The 12500-nt window shown below is 45.4% G+C and overlaps 21 non-coding genes and 8 pseudogenes across 21 annotated transcripts; all 29 read left to right on the top strand.

Moving 5' to 3' along the window:
- The first annotated feature begins 353 nt into the window (after positions 1 to 353).
- On the top strand, positions 354 to 472 carry LOC142927893 (5S ribosomal RNA). The gene has a single exon (XR_012944818.1). It is a non-coding gene; the product is annotated as a 5S ribosomal RNA (ribosomal RNA).
- Positions 473 to 724: 252 nt separating this feature from the next.
- On the top strand, positions 725 to 843 carry LOC142928143 (5S ribosomal RNA; annotated as a pseudogene).
- A 252-nt stretch (positions 844 to 1095) lies between these two features.
- Positions 1096 to 1214, top strand: LOC142926830 (5S ribosomal RNA). Its single transcript, XR_012943754.1, has one exon. It is a non-coding gene; the product is annotated as a 5S ribosomal RNA (ribosomal RNA).
- Positions 1215 to 1466: 252 nt separating this feature from the next.
- LOC142927085 (5S ribosomal RNA) lies at positions 1467 to 1585 on the top strand. The gene has a single exon (XR_012944010.1). It is a non-coding gene; the product is annotated as a 5S ribosomal RNA (ribosomal RNA).
- A 431-nt stretch (positions 1586 to 2016) lies between these two features.
- On the top strand, positions 2017 to 2135 carry LOC142928049 (5S ribosomal RNA; annotated as a pseudogene).
- Positions 2136 to 2387: 252 nt separating this feature from the next.
- LOC142928409 (5S ribosomal RNA) lies at positions 2388 to 2506 on the top strand (annotated as a pseudogene).
- A 252-nt stretch (positions 2507 to 2758) lies between these two features.
- Positions 2759 to 2877, top strand: LOC142926873 (5S ribosomal RNA). The gene has a single exon (XR_012943796.1). It is a non-coding gene; the product is annotated as a 5S ribosomal RNA (ribosomal RNA).
- A 427-nt stretch (positions 2878 to 3304) lies between these two features.
- Positions 3305 to 3423, top strand: LOC142927892 (5S ribosomal RNA). The gene has a single exon (XR_012944817.1). It is a non-coding gene; the product is annotated as a 5S ribosomal RNA (ribosomal RNA).
- Positions 3424 to 3675: 252 nt separating this feature from the next.
- Positions 3676 to 3794, top strand: LOC142928142 (5S ribosomal RNA; annotated as a pseudogene).
- Positions 3795 to 4046: 252 nt separating this feature from the next.
- Positions 4047 to 4165, top strand: LOC142926829 (5S ribosomal RNA). The gene has a single exon (XR_012943753.1). It is a non-coding gene; the product is annotated as a 5S ribosomal RNA (ribosomal RNA).
- Positions 4166 to 4417: 252 nt separating this feature from the next.
- Positions 4418 to 4536, top strand: LOC142927084 (5S ribosomal RNA). The gene has a single exon (XR_012944009.1). It is a non-coding gene; the product is annotated as a 5S ribosomal RNA (ribosomal RNA).
- A 427-nt stretch (positions 4537 to 4963) lies between these two features.
- On the top strand, positions 4964 to 5082 carry LOC142927706 (5S ribosomal RNA). Its single transcript, XR_012944630.1, has one exon. It is a non-coding gene; the product is annotated as a 5S ribosomal RNA (ribosomal RNA).
- A 252-nt stretch (positions 5083 to 5334) lies between these two features.
- Positions 5335 to 5453, top strand: LOC142926872 (5S ribosomal RNA). The gene has a single exon (XR_012943795.1). It is a non-coding gene; the product is annotated as a 5S ribosomal RNA (ribosomal RNA).
- Positions 5454 to 5880: 427 nt separating this feature from the next.
- LOC142927934 (5S ribosomal RNA) lies at positions 5881 to 5999 on the top strand. The gene has a single exon (XR_012944858.1). It is a non-coding gene; the product is annotated as a 5S ribosomal RNA (ribosomal RNA).
- A 252-nt stretch (positions 6000 to 6251) lies between these two features.
- Positions 6252 to 6370, top strand: LOC142926439 (5S ribosomal RNA). Its single transcript, XR_012943364.1, has one exon. It is a non-coding gene; the product is annotated as a 5S ribosomal RNA (ribosomal RNA).
- Positions 6371 to 6622: 252 nt separating this feature from the next.
- LOC142927676 (5S ribosomal RNA) lies at positions 6623 to 6741 on the top strand. Its single transcript, XR_012944599.1, has one exon. It is a non-coding gene; the product is annotated as a 5S ribosomal RNA (ribosomal RNA).
- A 429-nt stretch (positions 6742 to 7170) lies between these two features.
- On the top strand, positions 7171 to 7289 carry LOC142928099 (5S ribosomal RNA; annotated as a pseudogene).
- Positions 7290 to 7541: 252 nt separating this feature from the next.
- On the top strand, positions 7542 to 7660 carry LOC142927740 (5S ribosomal RNA). Its single transcript, XR_012944664.1, has one exon. It is a non-coding gene; the product is annotated as a 5S ribosomal RNA (ribosomal RNA).
- Positions 7661 to 8087: 427 nt separating this feature from the next.
- Positions 8088 to 8206, top strand: LOC142926925 (5S ribosomal RNA). The gene has a single exon (XR_012943849.1). It is a non-coding gene; the product is annotated as a 5S ribosomal RNA (ribosomal RNA).
- Positions 8207 to 8458: 252 nt separating this feature from the next.
- On the top strand, positions 8459 to 8577 carry LOC142926818 (5S ribosomal RNA). Its single transcript, XR_012943742.1, has one exon. It is a non-coding gene; the product is annotated as a 5S ribosomal RNA (ribosomal RNA).
- A 427-nt stretch (positions 8578 to 9004) lies between these two features.
- Positions 9005 to 9123, top strand: LOC142927401 (5S ribosomal RNA). Its single transcript, XR_012944326.1, has one exon. It is a non-coding gene; the product is annotated as a 5S ribosomal RNA (ribosomal RNA).
- A 252-nt stretch (positions 9124 to 9375) lies between these two features.
- On the top strand, positions 9376 to 9494 carry LOC142926465 (5S ribosomal RNA). Its single transcript, XR_012943390.1, has one exon. It is a non-coding gene; the product is annotated as a 5S ribosomal RNA (ribosomal RNA).
- A 251-nt stretch (positions 9495 to 9745) lies between these two features.
- On the top strand, positions 9746 to 9864 carry LOC142927329 (5S ribosomal RNA). The gene has a single exon (XR_012944254.1). It is a non-coding gene; the product is annotated as a 5S ribosomal RNA (ribosomal RNA).
- A 253-nt stretch (positions 9865 to 10117) lies between these two features.
- Positions 10118 to 10236, top strand: LOC142925784 (5S ribosomal RNA). Its single transcript, XR_012942707.1, has one exon. It is a non-coding gene; the product is annotated as a 5S ribosomal RNA (ribosomal RNA).
- A 252-nt stretch (positions 10237 to 10488) lies between these two features.
- On the top strand, positions 10489 to 10607 carry LOC142928234 (5S ribosomal RNA; annotated as a pseudogene).
- Positions 10608 to 10859: 252 nt separating this feature from the next.
- Positions 10860 to 10978, top strand: LOC142926357 (5S ribosomal RNA). The gene has a single exon (XR_012943282.1). It is a non-coding gene; the product is annotated as a 5S ribosomal RNA (ribosomal RNA).
- A 427-nt stretch (positions 10979 to 11405) lies between these two features.
- LOC142928317 (5S ribosomal RNA) lies at positions 11406 to 11524 on the top strand (annotated as a pseudogene).
- Positions 11525 to 11776: 252 nt separating this feature from the next.
- On the top strand, positions 11777 to 11895 carry LOC142927314 (5S ribosomal RNA). The gene has a single exon (XR_012944239.1). It is a non-coding gene; the product is annotated as a 5S ribosomal RNA (ribosomal RNA).
- Positions 11896 to 12322: 427 nt separating this feature from the next.
- LOC142928230 (5S ribosomal RNA) lies at positions 12323 to 12441 on the top strand (annotated as a pseudogene).
- The last annotated feature ends 59 nt before the right edge of the window (positions 12442 to 12500 follow it).

Raw genomic sequence — 12500 nt, 5'->3', positions numbered from 1 at the left:
TCGATATGGTGTACTGCATTGGGATCAATATTTTTTGTAATATAATGTTTGATGCCACTCTTTCGGGGCTCAACCAGGAGCTCAGAAACAGGTCCCTGCAGAGTGGGCTGGTAGGACAAGTCTCTGCGCTGTCTATTACTGATTTTATACACCCAACAGCACGAGATTTCACTTCATTAAAGTATTGAAAGGGGACGGACGGACGGACACATTAATCTATTGCAGGCTGGTACACTCAGTTTACAACTTCGTTTCTACCAATATAAAGGTTTTTTGAGCGATGACCTCCAGAAGTATAGTTGAATGTTGATTGTTTAATACATCTGAATGTGCGACATGTCTTTCCAAGCATGGCCTACGACCATCTCACCATGAATGCGCCCGATCTCGTCTGATCTCGGAAGCCAAGCAGAGTTGAGCCTGGTTAGTACTTGGATGGGAGATTGCCTGGGAATACCAGGTGTTGTAGGCTTTTGCATTGTTGTATCTGGATGGGTCGCTTTTTACACTTCGACTCATCCAGTTAGTGCACCTGCCAATTTCACGTCGATATGGTGTACTGCATTGGGATCAATATTTTTTGCAAAATACTGTTTGATGCCACTCTTTCGGGGCTAAACCAGGAGCTCAGAATAAACGTTTTCACGAGCGATGACCTCCAGGAGTATAGTTGAATGTTGATTGTTTTATACATATGAGTGGTCGACAGGTCTCTGCAAGCACGACCTACGACCATATCACCCTGAATGTGCCCGAGCTGGTCTGATCTCGGAAGCTAAGCATGGTCGAGCCTGGTTAGTACTTGGATGGGAGACTTCCTGGGAATACCAGGTGTTGTAGGCTTTTGCATTGTTGTATCTGGATGGGTCGCTTTTTACACTTCGACTCATCCAGTTAGTGCACCTTCCAATTTCACGTCGATATGGTGTACTGCATTGGGATCAATATTTTTTGTAAAATACTGTTTGATGCCACTCTTTCGGGGCTAAACCAGGAGCTCAGAATAAACGTTTTCACGAGCGATGACCTCCAGGAGTATAGTTGAATGTTGATTGTTTTGTACATGTGAGTGTTCGACAGGTCTCTGCAAGCACGGCCTACGACCATATCACCCTGAATGCGCCCGATCTCGTCTGATCTCGGAAGCTAAGCATGGTCGAGCCTGGTTAGTACTTGGATGGGAGACTGCCTGGGAATGCCAGGTGTTGTAGGGTTTTGCATTGTTGTATCTGGATGGGTCGCTTTTTACACTTCGACTGTTCCAGTTAGTGCACCTGCCAATTTCACGTCGATATGGTGTACTGCATTGGGATCAATATTTTTTGTAAAATACTGTTTGATGCCACTCTTTCGGGGCTAAACCAGGAGCTCAGAATAAACGTTTTCACGAGCGATGACCTCCAGGAGTATAGTTGAATGTTGATTGTTTTATACATATGAGTGTTCGACAGGTCTCTGCAAGCACGGCCTACGATCATATCACCCTGAATGCGCCCGATCTCGTCTGATCTCGGAAGCTAAGCATGGTCGAGCCTGGTTAGTACTTGGATGGGATACTGCCTGGGAATACCAGGTGTTGTAGGATTTTGCATTGTTGTATCTGGATGGGTCGCTTTTTACACTTCGACTCATCCAGTGAGTGCACCTGCCAATTTCACGTCGATATGGTGTACTGCATTGGGATCAATATTTTTTGTAATATAATGTTTGATGCCACTCTTTCGGGGCTCAACCAGGAGCTCAGAAACAGGTCCCTGCAGAGTGGGCTGGTCGGACAAGTCTCTGCGCTGTCTATTACTGATTTTTTACACCCAACAGCACGAGATTTCACTTCATTAAAGTATTGAAAGGGGACGGACGGACGGACGGACACATTAATCTATTGCAGGCTGGTACACTCAGTTTACAACTTCGTTTCTACCAATATAAAGGTTTTTTGAGCGATGACCTCCAGAAGTATAGTTGAATGTTGATTGTTTAATACATCTGAATGTGCGACAGGTCTTTCCAAGCATGGCCTACGACCATCTCACCCTGAATGCGCCCGATCTCGTCTGATCTCAGAAGCTAAGCAGAGTCAAGCCTGGATAGTACTTGGATGGGAGACTGCCTGGGAATACCAGGTGTTGTAGGCTTTTGCATTGTTGTATCTGGATGGGTCGCTTTTTACACTTCGACTCATCCAGTTAGTGCACCTGCCAATTTCACGTCGATATGGTGTACTGCATTGGGATCAATATTTTTTGCAAAATACTGTTTGATGCCACTCTTTCGGGGCTAAACCAGGAGCTCAGAATAAACGTTTTCACGAGCGATGACCTCCAGGAGTATAGTTGAATGTTGATTGTTTTATACATATGAGTGTTCGACAGGTCTCTGCAAGCACGGCCTACGACCATATCACCCTGAATGTGCCCGAGCTGGTCTAATCTCGGAAGCTAAGCATGGTCGAGCCTGGTTAGTACTTGGATGGGAGACTGCCTGAGAATACCAGGTGTTGTAGGCTTTTGCATTGTTGTATCTGGATGGGTCGCTTTTTACACTTCGACTCATCCAGTTAGTGCACCTGCCAATTTCACGTCGATATGGTGTACTGCATTGGGATCAATATTTTTTGTAAAATACTGTTTGATGCCACTCTTTCGGGGATAAACCAGGAGCTCAGAATAAACGTTTTCACGAGCGATGACCTCCAGGAGTATAGTTGAATGTTGATTGTTTTATACATATGAGTGTTCGACAGGTCTCTGCAAGCACGGCCTACGACCATATCACCCTGAATGCGCCCGATCTCGTCTGATCTCGGAAGCTAAGCATGGTCGAGCCTGGTTAGTACTTGGATGGGATACTGCCTGGGAATACCAGGTGTTGTAGGATTTTGCATTGTTGTATCTGGATGGGTCGCTTTTTACACTTCGACTCATCCAGTGAGTGCACCTGCCAATTTCACGTCGATATGGTGTACTGCATTGGGATCAATATTTTTTGTAATATAATGTTTGATGCCACTCTTTCGGGGCTCAACCAGGAGCTCAGAAACAGGTCCCTGCAGAGTGGGCTGGTAGGACAAGTCTCTGCGCTGTCTATTACTGATTTTATACACCCAACAGCACGAGATTTCACTTCATTAAAGTATTGAAAGGGGACGGACGGACGGACACATTAATCTATTGCAGGCTGGTACACTCAGTTTACAACTTCGTTTCTACCAATATAAAGGTTTTTTGAGCGATGACCTCCAGAAGTATAGTTGAATGTTGATTGTTTAATACATCTGAATGTGCGACATGTCTTTCCAAGCATGGCCTACGACCATCTCACCATGAATGCGCCCGATCTCGTCTGATCTCGGAAGCCAAGCAGAGTTGAGCCTGGTTAGTACTTGGATGGGAGATTGCCTGGGAATACCAGGTGTTGTAGGCTTTTGCATTGTTGTATCTGGATGGGTCGCTTTTTACACTTCGACTCATCCAGTTAGTGCACCTGCCAATTTCACGTCGATATGGTGTACTGCATTGGGATCAATATTTTTTGCAAAATACTGTTTGATGCCACTCTTTCGGGGCTAAACCAGGAGCTCAGAATAAACGTTTTCACGAGCGATGACCTCCAGGAGTATAGTTGAATGTTGATTGTTTTATACATATGAGTGGTCGACAGGTCTCTGCAAGCACGACCTACGACCATATCACCCTGAATGTGCCCGAGCTGGTCTGATCTCGGAAGCTAAGCATGGTCGAGCCTGGTTAGTACTTGGATGGGAGACTTCCTGGGAATACCAGGTGTTGTAGGCTTTTGCATTGTTGTATCTGGATGGGTCGCTTTTTACACTTCGACTCATCCAGTTAGTGCACCTTCCAATTTCACGTCGATATGGTGTACTGCATTGGGATCAATATTTTTTGTAAAATACTGTTTGATGCCACTCTTTCGGGGCTAAACCAGGAGCTCAGAATAAACGTTTTCACGAGCGATGACCTCCAGGAGTATAGTTGAATGTTGATTGTTTTGTACATGTGAGTGTTCGACAGGTCTCTGCAAGCACGGCCTACGACCATATCACCCTGAATGCGCCCGATCTCGTCTGATCTCGGAAGCTAAGCATGGTCGAGCCTGGTTAGTACTTGGATGGGAGACTGCCTGGGAATGCCAGGTGTTGTAGGGTTTTGCATTGTTGTATCTGGATGGGTCGCTTTTTACACTTCGACTGTTCCAGTTAGTGCACCTGCCAATTTCACGTCGATATGGTGTACTGCATTGGGATCAATATTTTTTGTAAAATACTGTTTGATGCCACTCTTTCGGGGCTAAACCAGGAGCTCAGAATAAACGTTTTCACGAGCGATGACCTCCAGGAGTATAGTTGAATGTTGATTGTTTTATACATATGAGTGTTCGACAGGTCTCTGCAAGCACGGCCTACGATCATATCACCCTGAATGCGCCCGATCTCGTCTGATCTCGGAAGCTAAGCATGGTCGAGCCTGGTTAGTACTTGGATGGGATACTGCCTGGGAATACCAGGTGTTGTAGGATTTTGCATTGTTGTATCTGGATGGGTCGCTTTTTACACTTCGACTCATCCAGTGAGTGCACCTGCCAATTTCACGTCGATATGGTGTACTGCATTGGGATCAATATTTTTTGTAATATAATGTTTGATGCCACTCTTTCGGGGCTCAACCAGGAGCTCAGAAACAGGTCCCTGCAGAGTGGGCTGGTCGGACAAGTCTCTGCGCTGTCTATTACTGATTTTTTACACCCAACAGCACGAGATTTCACTTCATTAAAGTATTGAAAGGGGACGGACGGACGGACACATTAATCTATTGCAGGCTGGTACACTCAGTTTACAACTTCGTTTCTACCAATATAAAGGTTTTTTGAGCGATGACCTCCAGAAGTATAGTTGAATGTTGATTGTTTAATACATCTGAATGTGCGACAGGTCTTTCCAAGCATGGCCTACGACCATCGCACCCTGAATGCGCCCGATCTCGTCTGATCTCGGAAGCAAAGCAGAGTCGAGCCTGGTTAGTACTTGGATGGGAGACTGCCTGGGAATACCAGGTGTTGTAGGCTTTTGCATTGTTGTATCTGGATGGGTCGCTTTTTACACTTCGACTCATCCAGTTAGTGCACCTGCCAATTTCACGTCGATATGGTGTACTGCATTGGGATCAATATTTTTTGCAAAATACTGTTTGATGCCACTCTTTCGGGGCTAAACCAGGAGCTCAGAATAAACGTTTTCACGAGCGATGACCTCCTGGAGTATAGTTGAATGTTGATTGTTTTATACATATGAGTGTTCGACAGGTCTCTGCAAGCACGGCCTACGACCATATCACCCTGAATGCGCCCGATCTCGTCTGATCTCGGAAGCTAAGCATGGTCGAGCCTGGTTAGTACTTGGATGGGATACTGCCTGGGAATACCAGGTGTTGTAGGATTTTGCATTGTTGTATCTGGATGGGTCGCTTTTTACACTTCGACTCATCCAGTGAGTGCACCTGCCAATTTCACGTCGATATGGTGTACTGCATTGGGATCAATATTTTTTGTAATATAATGTTTGATGCCACTCTTTCGGGGCTCAACCAGGAGCTCAGAAACAGGTCCCTGCAGAGTGGGCTGGTAGGACATGTCTCTGCGCTGTCTATTACTGATTTTATACACCCAACAGCACGAGATTTCACTTCATTAAAGTATTGAAAGGGGACGGACGGATGGACACATTAATCTATTGCAGGCTGGTACACTCAGTTTACAACTTCGTTTCTACCAATATAAAGGTTTTTTGAGCGATGACCTCCAGAAGTATAGTTGAATGTTGATTGTTTAATACATCTGAATGTTCGACAGGTCTTTCCAAGCATGGCCTACGACCCTCTCACCCTGAATGCGCCTGATCTCGTCTGATCTCGGAAGCAAAGCAGAGTCGAGCCTGGTTAGTACTTGGATGGGAGACTGCCTGGGAATACCAGGTGTTGTAGGCTTTTGCATTGTTGTATCTGGATGGGTCGCTTTTTACACTTCGACTCATCCAGTTAGTGCACCTGCCAATTTCACGTCGATATGGTGTACTGCATTGGGATCAATATTTTTTGCAAAATACTGTTTGATGCCACTCTTTCGGGGCTAAACCAGGAGCTCAGAATAAACGTTTTCACGAGCGATGACCTCCTGGAGTATAATTGAATGTTGATTGTTTTATACATATGAGTGTTCAACAGGTCTCTGCAAGCACGGCCTACGACCATATCACCCTGAATGCGCCCGATCTCGTCTGATCTCGGAAGCTAAGCATGGTCGAGCCTGGTTAGTACATGGATGGGAGACTGCCTGGGAATACCAGGTGTTGTAGGCTTTTGCATTGTTGTATGTGGATGGGTCGCTTTTTACACTTCGACTCATCCAGTTAGTGCACCTGCCAATTTCCCGTCGATATGGTGTACTGCATTGGGATCAATATTTTTTGTAAAATACTGTTTGATGCCACTCTTTCGGGGCTAAACCAAGAGCTCAGAATAAACGTTTTCACGAGCGATGACCTCCAGGAGTATAGTTGAATGTTGATTGTTTTATACATATGAGTGTTCGACAGGTCTTTGCAAGCACGGCCTACGACCATATCACCCTGAATGCGACCGATCTCGTCTGATCTCGGAAGCTAAGCATGGTCGAGCCTGGTTAGTACTTGGATGGGAGACTGCCTGGGAATACCACGTGTTGTAGGCTTTTGCATTGTTGTATGTGGATGGGTCGCTTTTTCCACTTCGACTCATCCAGTGAGTGCACCTGCCAATTTCACGTCGATATGGTGTACTGCATTGGGATCAATATTTTTTGTAATATAATGTTTGATGCCACTCTTTCGTTGCTCAACCAGGAGCTCAGAAACAGGTCCCTGCAGAATGGGCTAGTAGGACAAGTCTCTGCGCTGTCTATTACTGATTTTATACACCCAACAGCACGAGATTTTACTTCGTTAAAGTATTGAAAGGACGGTCGGACGGACGGACACATTAATCTATTGCATGCTGGTACACTCAGTTTACAACTTCGTTTCTACCAGTATAAAGGTTTTTTGAGCGATGACCTCCAGAAGTATAGTTGAATGTTGATTGTTTAATACATCTGAATGTGCGACAGGTCTTTCCAAGCATGGCCTACGCACATATCACCCTGAATGCGCCCGATCTCGTCTGATCTCGGAAGCTAAGCATGGTCGAGTCTGGTTAGTACTTGCATGGGAGACTGCCTGGGAATACCAGGTGTTGTAGGCTTTTGCATTGTTGTATCTGGATGGGTCGCTTTTTACACGTCGACTCATCCAGTGAGTGCACGTGCCAATTTCACGTCGATATAGTGTACTGCATTGGGATCAATATTTTCTCAAAAAATAATGTTTGATGCCACTCTTTCGGGGCTCAACCAGGAGCTCAGAATAAATGTTTTATGAGCGACGACCTCCAGAAGTATAGTTGAATGTTGATTGTTTTATACATCTGAATGTGCGACAGGTCTTTCCAAGCATGGCTTACGACCATCTCACCCTGAATGCTCCCGATCTCGTCTGACCTCGGAAGCTAAGCAGAGTCGAGCCTGGTTAATACTTGGATGGGAGACTGCCTGGGAATACCAGGTGTTGTAGGCTTTTGTAATGTTGTATCTGCATGGGTCGCTTTTTACAATTCGACTCATCCAGTGAGTGCACCTGCCAATTTCACGTCGATATGGTGTACTGCATTGGGATCAATATTTTTTGTAATATAATGTTTGATGCCACTCTTTCGGGGCTCAACCAGGAGCTCAGAAACAGGTCCCTGCAGAGTGGGCTGCTAGGACAAGTCTCTGCGCTGTCTATTACTGATTTTATGCACCCAACAGCACGAGATTTCACTTCGTTAAAGTATTGAAAGGAGACGGACGGACGGACACATTAATCTATTGCAGGCTGGTACACTCAGTTTACAACTTCGTTTCTACCAGTATAAAGGTTTTTTGAGCGATGACCTCCAGAAGTATAGATGAATGTTGATTTTTTAATACATCTGAATGTGCGACAGGTCTTTCCAAGCATGGCCTACGACCATCTCACCCTGAATGCGCCCGATCTCGTCTGATCTCGGAAGCTAAGCAGAGTCGAGCCTGGTTGGTACTTGGATGGGAGACTGCCTGGGAATACCAGGTGTTGTAGGCTTTTGCATTGTTGTATCTGGATGGGTCGCTTTTTACACTTCGACTCATCCAGTTAGTGCACCTGCCAATTTCACGTCGATATGGTGTACTGCTTTGGGATCAATATTTTTTGTAAAATACTGTTTGATGCCACTCTTTCGGGGATAAACCAGGAGCTCAGAATAAACGTTTTCACGAGCGATGACCTCCAGGAGTATAGTTGAATGTTGATTGTTTTATACATATGAGTGTTCGACAGGTCTCTGCAAGCACGGCCTACGACCATATCACCCTGAATGCGCCCGATCTCGTCTGATCTCGGAAGCTAAGCATGGTCGAGCCTTGTTAGTACTTGGATGGGAGACTGCCTGGGAATACCAGGTGTTGTAGGCTTTTGCATTGTTGTATCTGGATGGGTCGCTTTTTACACTTCGACTCATCCAGTGAGTGCACCTGCCAATTTCACGTCGATATGGTGTACTGCATTGGGATCAATATTTTTTGTAATATAATGTTTGATGCCACTCTTTCGGGGCTCAACCAGGAGCTCAGAAACAGGTCCCTGCAGAGTGGGCTGGTAGGACAAGTCTCTGCGCTGTCTATTACTGATTTTATACACCCAACAGCACGAGATTTCACTTCGTTAAAGTATTGAAAGGGGACGGACGGACGGACACATTAATCTATTGCAGGCTGGTACACTCAGTTTACAACTTCGTTTCTACCAGTATAAAGGTTTTTTGAGCGATGACCTCCAGAAGTATAGTTGAATGTTGATTGTTTAATACATCTGAATGTGCGACAGGTCTTTCCAAGCATGGCCTACGACCAGATCACCCTGAATGCGCCCGATCTCATCTGATCTCGGAAGCTAAGCACGGTCGAGTCAGGTTAGTACTTGCATGGGAGACTGCCTGAGAATACCAGGTGTTGTAGGCTTTTGTATATTTGGATCTGGATGGTACGCTTTTTACACTTCGACGCATGCAGTGAGTGCACCTGTCAATTTCACGTCGATATGGTGTACTGCATTGGGATGAATATTTTCTTGTAAAATAATGTTTGATGCCACTCTTTCGGGGCTCAACCAGGAGCTCAGATTAAAGGTTTAATGAGCGATGACCTCGAGAAGTATAGTTGAATGTTGATTGTTTTATACATCTGAATGTGCAACAGGTCTTTCCAAGCATGGCCTACGACCATATCACCCTGAATGCGCCCGATCTCGTCTGATCTCGGAAGCTAAGCATGGTCGAGCCTGATTAGTATTTGGATGGGAGACTGCCTGGGAATACCAGGTGTTGTAGGCTTTTGCATTGTTGTATCTGGATGTGTCGCTTTTTACACTTCGACTCATCCAGTGAGTGCACGTGCCAATTTCACGTCGATATGGTGTACTGCATTGGGATCAATATTTTTTGTAATATAATGTTTGATGCCACTCTTTCGGGGCTCAACCAGGAGCTCAGAATAAAGGTTTTATGAGCGATGACCTCCAGAAGTATAGTTGAATGTTGATTGTTTTATACATCTGAATGTGCGACAGGTCTTTCCAAGCATGGCCTACGACCATATCACCCTGAATGCGCCCGATCTCGTCTGATCTCGGAAGCTAAGCACGGTCGAGTCTGGTTGGTACTTTGATGGGAGACTGCCTGGGAATACCGGGTGTTGTAGGCTTTTATATTTTTTTATCTGGATGGGTCGCTTTTTACACTTCCACTCATCCAGTAAGTGCACCTGCCAATTTCACGTCGATATCGTGTACTGCATTGGGATCAATATTTTCTTGTAAAATACTGTTTGATGCCACTCTCTCGGGGCTTAACCAGGAGCTCAGAATAAACGTTTTCACGAGCGATGACCTCCAGGAGTATAGTTGAATGTTGATTGTTTTATACATATGAGTGTTCGACAGGTCTTTGCAAGCACGGCCTACGACCATATCACCCTGAATGCGCCCGATCTCGTCTGATCTCGGAAGCTAAGCATGGTCGAGCCTGATTAGTACTTGGATGGGAGACTGCCTGGGAATACCAGGTGTTGTAGGCTTTCGTATTTTTGGATCTTAATGGGTCGCTTTGTACACTTCCACTCATCCAGTAAGTGCACCTGCCAATTTCACGTCGATATGGTGTAATGCATTGGGATCAATATTTTCTTGTAAAATACTGTTTGATGCCACTCTCTCGGGGCTAAACCAGGAGCTCAGAATAAACGTTTTCCGAGCGATGACCTCTAGGAGTATAGTTGAATGTTGATTGTTTTATACATCTGCATGTGCGACAGGTCTTTCCAAGCATGGCCTACGACCATATCACCCTGAATGCGCCCGATCTCGTCTGATCTCGGAAGCTTAGCACGGTCGAGTCTGGTTGGTACTTGGATGGGAGACTGCCTGGGAATACCAGGTGTTATAGGCTTTTGCATTGTTGTATCTGGATGGGTCGCTTTTTACACTTCGACTCATCCAGTTAGTGCACTTGCCAATTTCACGTCGATTTGGTGTACTGCATTGGGATCAATATTTTCTCGTAAAATAATGTTTGATGCTACTCTTTCGGGGAGAAACCAGGAGCTCAGAACAAAGGTTTTATGAGCGATGACCTCCATAAGTATAGTTGAATGTTGATTGTTTTATACATATGAGTGTTCGACAGATCTCTGCAAGCACGGCCTACGACCATATCACCCTGAATGCGCCCGATCTCGTCTGATCTCGGAAGCTAAGCATGGTCGAGCCTGGTTAGTACTTGGATGGGAGACTACCTGGGAATACCAGGTGTTGTAGGCTTTTGCATTGTTGTATCTGGATGGGTCGCTTTTTACACTTCGACTCATCCAGTGAGTGCACCTGCCAATTTCACGTCGATATGGTGTACTGCATTGGGATCAATATTTTTTGTAATATAATGTTTGATGCCACTCTTTCGGGGCTCAACCAAGAGCTCAGAAACAGGTCCCTGCAGAGTGGGCTGGTAGGACAAGTCTCTGCGCTGTCTATTACTGATTTTATACACCCAACAGCACGAGATTTCACTTCGATAAAGTATTGAAAGTTGACGGACGGACGGACACATTAATCTATTGCAGGCTGGTACACTCAGTTTACAACTTCGTTTCTACCAGTATAAAGGTTTTTTGAGCGATGACCTCCAGAAGTATAGTTGAATGTTGATTGTTTAATACATCTGAATGTGCGACAGGTCTTTCCAAGCATGGCCTACGACCATCTCACCCTGAATGCGCCCGAACTCGTCTGATCGCGGAAGCTAAGCAGATTCGAGCCTGGTTAGTACTTGGATGGGAGACTGCCTGGGAATACCAGGTGTTGTAGGCTTTTGCATTGTTGTATCTGGATGGGTCGCTTTTTACACTTCGACTCATCCAGTTAGTGCACCTGCCAATTTCACGTCGATATAGTGTACTGCATTGAGATCAATATTTTTTGTAAAATACTGTTTGATGCCACTCTTTCGGGGCTAAACCAGGAGCTCAGAATAAACGTTTTCACGAGCGATGACCTCCAGGAGTATAGTTGAATGTTGATTGTTTTATACATATGAGTGTTCGACAGGTCTCTGCAAGCACGGCCTACGACCAGATCACCCTGAATGCGCCCGATCTCGTCTGATCTCGGAAGCTAAGCATGCTCGAGCCTGGTTAGTACTTGGATGGGAGACTGCCTGGGAATACCAGGTGTTGTAGGCTTTTGCATTGTTCTATCTGGATGGGTCGCTTTTTACACTTCGACTCATCCAGTGAGTGCACCTGCCAATTTCACGTCGATATGGTGTACTGCATTGGGATCAATATTTTTTGTAATATAATGTTTGATGCCACTCTTTCGGGGCACAACCAGGAGCTCAGAAACAGGTCCCTGCAGAGTGGGCTGGTAGGACAAGTCTCTGCGCTGTCTATTACTGATTTTATACACCAAACAGCACGAGATTTCACTTCGTTAAAGTATTGAAAGGGGACGGACGGACGGACACATTAATCTATTGCAGGCTGGTACACTCAGTTTACAACTTCGTTTCTACCAGTATAAAGGTTTTTTGAGCGATGACCTCCAGAAGTATAGTTGAATGTTGATTGTTTTATACATCTGAATGTGCGACAGGTCTTTCCAAGCATGGCCTACGACCATCTGACCCTGAATGCGCCCGATATCGTCTGATCTCGGAAGCTAAGCAGAGTCGAGCCTGGTTAGTACTTGGATGGGAGACTGCCTGGGAATACCAGGTGTTGTAGGCTTTTGCATTGTTGTATCTGGATGGGTCGCTTTTTACACTTCGACTCATCCAGTTAGTGCA

This window comes from Petromyzon marinus, chromosome 23, assembly GCF_048934315.1.
Source record: "Petromyzon marinus isolate PM22_M1 ecotype Great Lakes invasive population chromosome 23, UKy_Petmar_22M1.pri1.0, whole genome shotgun sequence".
NCBI classification, from domain to species: domain Eukaryota; kingdom Metazoa; phylum Chordata; class Hyperoartia; order Petromyzontiformes; family Petromyzontidae; genus Petromyzon; species Petromyzon marinus.
Note: the sequence above shows the minus strand (reverse complement) of the source record. Positions and strands in the feature narration are given on the sequence as shown.